Source organism: Rhipicephalus sanguineus, chromosome 10 (genome assembly GCF_013339695.2).
Source record: "Rhipicephalus sanguineus isolate Rsan-2018 chromosome 10, BIME_Rsan_1.4, whole genome shotgun sequence".
In the NCBI taxonomy this organism is placed as follows: domain Eukaryota; kingdom Metazoa; phylum Arthropoda; class Arachnida; order Ixodida; family Ixodidae; genus Rhipicephalus; species Rhipicephalus sanguineus.
Genome location: NC_051185.1, coordinates 13,558,959 through 13,565,558, shown reverse-complemented (window position 1 = coordinate 13,565,558; position 6,600 = coordinate 13,558,959). Strand labels below are relative to the sequence as shown.

At 40.6% G+C, this 6,600-nt stretch overlaps 1 long non-coding RNA gene across 1 annotated transcript; it reads right to left on the bottom strand.

The window, feature by feature from the left end:
* Positions 1–501: 501 nt before the first annotated feature.
* Positions 502–6,384, bottom strand: LOC125760186 (uncharacterized). The gene is made up of 3 exons (XR_007417819.1): positions 6,278–6,384; positions 3,014–3,071; positions 502–577 (listed from the first exon to the last, which is right to left on the bottom strand). It is a non-coding gene; the product is annotated as an uncharacterized LOC125760186 (long non-coding RNA).
* Positions 6,385–6,600: the final 216 nt, after the last annotated feature.

The following is a 6,600-nucleotide window of genomic DNA, read 5'->3' as shown; positions in this document are numbered from 1 at the left end:
ACACACACACACACACATACACACACACACACACACACACACACACATATATATATATATATATATATATATATATATATATATATATATATATATATATATATATATATATATATATATATATATATATATATATATATATATATTATGAGTGTGTGTGAAACCCCCATTGAATATTAGTCCAGAAGAATACGTTATTTATATACACCATTACCTTTCGGGGTAAGCAGATCTCTGAGGTGCTTCAGCGTGGCCAAGGCTTTTTTGCTAAAGGAGCGAGCTGCTAGCTTTTCTTCGTATGGCGTTCCGATTTGCTGCTATCGCATTCATATCTTCACCTTTGAGGCGAAGCTGTGACTTTTCTTTTTTATACTCTTCGAAAAAAGTTAGACGAACATTTTTGAGATTGGCGGTAGCAATTTTTTATTGCATTACATTTTCTACTAACAAAAGTTGTGCCGCTACGTGGTACAGTCTAGATAGCGTAATCTCAATTCATAGCCACGCAAGAATATTTGTTGCCGTGTTGGACGCATTGGCATGGTGGTGGGCAATTCTTATTCCCTGCACTGCAGGTCTGGAAATGTTGAAAGAAAAAACTATTTTGTTAGTTCTTAAATATGCTGTTGTGTTGTCACGTTATTTCTTTATTTCACGCTCACTAGCTAGTGAAACAGTTAAATCATCTACGTTTTTTCTATACTTCGAAGCTCGTTCGTTTTATGGTACTTCTAGTTCAAGTTTCATTGAAATATTTTAAATTTTCTTCTTTTTAATATAGAAAACATCTGGATTCATACTGCGTCCAAGGTTTCCATAGCATGATTTGTGAGGTCTAATCAATTTCGTTGTATTCATCCACACTGCAGTTTTGTTGTATCCTATACACTTTTTCTTTATCAATTAGCGAACCAATTTTAATTTATCTTCCTTTTGTATAATTAAATCCATCTATCCTATTTTAAATGTGCCATTTGTCTGTATTTGTCTGTAGTTGCTTAACATTCCGCAATTTCATATCGCTTCATCCAAGGCTATTATTTATGTGTATAACCTTTTTTACCTACGTGGCACTTTTCATAACTTCATGAAGTATTTGCTATAAGGTCAGGAGGTTTTTTAGATTTTTTTCGCCTGGAGTCTCATCTGATTTTTTTATCTTGTTCAGTTTAGCTCTGAATCTTAGCACCTTTTGCAAACTCTGATTCAGGCTGAAAACAGGATAAGATTTCTATCCCGCACAAAAAAGATCAAAATGAAAAGCAAGAAAGGCGGTGTTTTTTTCTAGTAACGCGTGACATATACAAATGCCACTATCCATATTTTTCTGTATAATACGAGACGCGTAGATTTTCTCATTATTCTCGGCGAAATAGAAGGAGCGCCTAGTTTATAGCATACATAAAATTAAGCTGGTATTCGGTGATGTATTGGCTTTGCTTAGTTTTGTGGAAATAATAAAGACCTTCGCTTAATAGATTACACGGATGTAAAGACTCCACAGCATAGCAAGCGTGCACCACGAACCAGGAAGTTGTCGGCTATCACGAAACACCATTACCAACACCGATTTGAAGGAAGGAACATGAGAGAGAAGGAGAGGCATGGATGCTAACCAGTCTAGAAAAACTGGTACGCTACACTACACTGAGGAGAAGGATAGGAGTGTTTTAAAGGTAGAGAGAAAGAGGGAGAGCACGCACACACAAACTCAGATGTCTCACAGTCACAATATTGCTATTGGCCTGTAGCCGCCGACGCAAGCCTGTTGTCTTTAAAAATTAGAGCAACGCCTTCGTCGCCTTTACACGCAATAACTTCTTAAGACAACACATTCCAAAGTGGTTGCTGCGATCATCAGTCTGTGGTCTATGCTAGCTAGAGCTACTGCGATTGATTGTATCTAAACATTGTAGCCAGGACAGTCGCAGAAGATCTGTTATAATGTCTTGACACATCGTAGCCAGTACAGTCGCAGAATCGCAGATGAGTTGTACTACCACAGCTATCCCAAAGAGGTTTGTCAGCCATTGCGAATGGGAAAAGATGACTTGGTGAACGCCACTCTTAGTTATAAACAGCAAGGCTGAATGACCTCTTTTCGGTGGAGTCCAGTACGAATCTCTAAGCGATGTAAAGTGTTCGGGTAGTGGTGGTGCTCGTCGTCCAGTCTGCTTGCTGTATGCCAAGTGGAGTGCGTAATGTCAAATTCAACTCGGTGTAATTACTTCGAGTGATCCCACAAGAAATAAACTGAGCTGAATTTGGTGAAAGCGAGGGGCTCTGTTGCAGGAAATCTCAAACTTAACGTGTGCAGACTGCTTCGTTATTTTCCAGAAAAATATTGAGGCTAGATATTGATACGGGTGGTTTTAAATATATCGAGGATATAAATACAAAAAATAACCGCTAAATTTAAAAGTCAAGATGGCTGACCAACGCACTCGCGCACCAGCCGCCTTGTGCCAAAATTCTTCCTTCTTCGCTTCATCTCCCTGTAGGAGGAGCCCTGGGCGTTGAAGAGGCATTTCGTCGCAAGTCCGTCGAATAACTGCGAGTTAAGTATGGTTTCAACCACGAAACATGCGCAGTTTCAACAGGTGGCGGGCTTGATGGCGAACTAAAGTGCAGCAGTGCATTCTGGTATACCACGTCACTATCATGACATACGACTCCTTAAGGTCCTGCTTAGGGGACAGAAGTTTAAGGGACAGAAGCTTAGGGGACAGGACAGAAGCCAAATTACAGTTGTATTATGTATGTCATTGAAAGGTAGATCTACTATTGCTAAAAATTCTATACACAATATGTGGCTTCAGTGAGGACACTCCATGAAATCTTTATATTATATCTTGTCAACCCTACTGCTAAATCGAAGACCATACGCCATAACGAGGCTGATTCTACTTTAAGGACGGTGCAAACTTTGCAGGTTACTTAATATCATAACATAAATAAATCTAGCTCATTTAAAGCACTGTCAGGTGATTGCAATGGCAAATATGCTGCTTACACTTTTCTCACAAGAGTGGGTACTGGAGCTGCTCTCTGGTCTCGCACTTGAGACGTTCCTGCAGGCAAGTAGAGAGCATGTTGACCACATTCATTAGAACCACATGTTTTTTGTGCATTAGCCATCTGAATAAAAATCGATATGTTGAAGAAATCTAAGCACACTAATCCTGTACGTAATTTACATATTTCTGTAAATGTTGCTGCAGCTGCAATAATATTGCTCGCACTTGCTTATTCTGGCTCATCATAGGTGAATTCTACTAAATGTAGACAATTCAACATAAATCAGGTGGTTTGAGAATAAATTCGCGATAGTCATTTACGCTTTCTTTCCATACAAGAGTTACTGCTCCCCACTGTGGATGACGGTCATAAATGGAATGGAGGGACAGCTGGTGTTATCATGGCTGTCATGATTGCATGGTATTTTATTCTAATTATCGCTTTGCGCGCTAACGCAAACAAAAACTGTGGCGCTGAAGCGAAGTCTAGCATTGCTACCTGCTGTATTGGTATTTATAAACAATGATGTATTGTGCCGTTAACGGGAAAGTCTAATCGCTCGAAGTGAACCAGCATTATAAGTTTAAACGCGGGTGAAATGTAAGAATCTACCTGTTGATGGCGAAGAATATACGGGTAAGAGTATCTCAATGACATAGCTCATGAAATTGATTTATGGACGTTTTGTATATATCTAATATGACCGCCTTGTATTCAGCCACAAATAATCTAAGGAAGCCACGTGTTCTAAGGAAAGAAGTTCATTGAAGAGCCTGGCAGAAAATATTCGTACTACATTTTCCTTTACATTCTGACCTGTCTGTCGCGATGAGTGTGTATGCTGTTAGATGCCCAAATAGAATGGAATTCATTCTCGCTTCGTCTTAGTCTTCAGAGGTGGTGTGGATGGCTACGATACCCTCCACAAGGTGATCATGCGAACAGCACATTATATTATGCAGACTAAGAACAGATATGGTTAGTGGCTTGCAGTAAGATTGAAATGTCTACTTAATCATAAGGGGGGAAAACGGAAATCGCGTACATTAGACTAAACAACATTGCTTCTATATATGTGTAACAAGGCCATGTTTTGCTTCACTATTACACTGTCTTGTGTACGTCACATTTGCCTCATAAGTCATCACCTGAAGTAATGTGTTTGCTAGTGTTGCATGCTTACAGCATGTGAACCACAGTCTGTTTCTCTATTACGGAGTCGAAAATTGCACGTTTTAGGCCTTTTCTGTGTTTCAGGCGGATTAATTTCAGCATTCGCGCCCAATGCAAGTAATGGCCGCCCCTAACAATTGATAGCAGGTGATATTACTTTAAATGCGCAGCATTTCCTTGCGAGCCAAAGGAACTTTGTCCTCTTCTGTTAATCTGTCTATCTAGTCGCCTACGTCTGTGTGCCCTCGTGGTGGCCTCGTTAATGTGCTTTCAGCCACAATTGGCTTAGGAGGATATGAACTAGTATATCACGGGCATGACTGACGGTTCATGACGTAGATAACAAGATATGTCTGGCAGGTGCGTTATGAAACCCATTTCCCCAATCAATCGTGGCGCTTACCTACCTAATACGACCCATGGTATGCGACTACGCGCCACAGGTGATTAACTCACTATGAGTCTACGTCAAACCAGGACAGCGAAAACAGACACTTCGAACTTTATAAGACACTTTTCGCCGATTAAACATAAAAATGTTTTTATTATAGTTGGCGTTTTTGTTACACCACACAAGCCCATACATATGTACTATGACTCAACGAGCTATCTCAACAAGTAACGTCTGTGCTGTAACGTGAGTACCGGTTGATATCAGTCGCTGAGCTACGCTTTAGATGGCAATATACTCAACGTGCCTGGTAAGCCCCCCATATGCACATAACTACTCAAATAACACAGAAATGACCATCCACCTAGTAAGACTGCGCTCATAATGTGGCATGGGCAGCTAATCGCTGACTGGTTCTCGTGAAATGGATTACCACAATGCGTGGGATCTGGCGGAATTTTTAATGGACCAAACATTTCGGGCTACTTCATTTTATGGTGTACTATTCGTTCTCGTGGACTCAGGAGCTCTCTGTTCTTACTTACTCTTACGCAGGATTTCTTACTGTTTTATGTGAAGAATGCATTTAAGTGAAGAATGCATGCACCACGATATAATCCTGAGGGATACCGTAGCGGAGGGCTCCGGAAATGTCGACCACGTGCACCTAAATCTAGGCACACTGGGCTCTAACATTTCGCTTCCGTCAAAATGATGACTTAGCAACCGGGATTCCATCCCGCGACCTTTGAGTCAGCATTCAAGCACCATAACTATTAAACCACTACGGCGGGTGATAAAGAATATGGCTTAACATTTGATATCGTCATAATTTTATCCGATATTGGTGCTTGTCTTGCAAACAGTGAATTCTGTAGTACGGTGGCTATGCTTAAAGGAATGACGAAACATTTACATCGGGGTTTTGTACAAAAACAAAAAGTTACGCTAGTTTTCTATAGCAGTTTCGAATCGTAAAGAAGAACAGTTATCACAAACTGATAGAAAGAGAACAGAGACAAACGTCAGTAGCAGAAACTACACGAGTGATCCTATTGCTGCTCTACATTACCGCAGTGTTGCTAGAATTGCTTCCAATGCAAATAGTGTTGATGTATGATATATCAGATTTGGAAAATGCGCTTTCTTGGGCTAAGAGGCTAAGCGTTGCGGTTATTAGCACGCTTGCGTGTATTCAGCTCGTAAATATACAGTGAATCGAGCGGGTGAGCGCCGTTCCAACGTTCGATTTTTGAAAATTCATCTAATATTTTGGTATTTATGTCACTTTCAAAACGCCGCGACTGTATTAATACATTTCTTTTATCAAGTTCTCTTATGCTCCACGTACACAAACTAATGCTGGTGACACTGTTTGCTAAACAGCTGGTCGTCCCACATGGCGACCACACGGTGTCTCTTGGATACATTCCGCTAAAGACAGGAAACGTCCCTGATAGGCCGTTAAACTACGATTACCGTAATTTTACTCTTCACGGCAATTATACGTGAAAAAGTAAGAAGCAACTCTATGAAGCATACAATCGTTAAGGAAGAAACAATGGGTTCTGTTTAGAGGATTGCCTGAAGGCGAAATCACAGCGTGGAAAAAAAACGCATTACGTCAAATGGGAAGCACGGAGACGAGAAATTGAGCCACCTAGTACAGATCACAATAATGGTAAGAATGCTTACTCGACCATGATTGTGAGTGCGAGCATAAGCACGAGAGCAACCTTTAAAGCCGACATCGTAATGCTCGTTGCTGCACAAGTTCTCTCGTTCAGCTTCTAGGGCTACGGCAAAATGTCTGCGTATTTATACACACGCCGAGGTGAACGTGTTATAAAGCAACCAATGTATCTTCTTTTTCTTTGTCACGTGACCTTTTACAAAAAAAAAAGAAAAGCTGCAGATGCCTCTTTGATTCCTTCAGGCGTGATCTGATTCCTGAGAGCTAAAGCGCCAGGAATCTAGGTACCGATATAGAATCTTTCCACGTACCGACTTGGATGCTT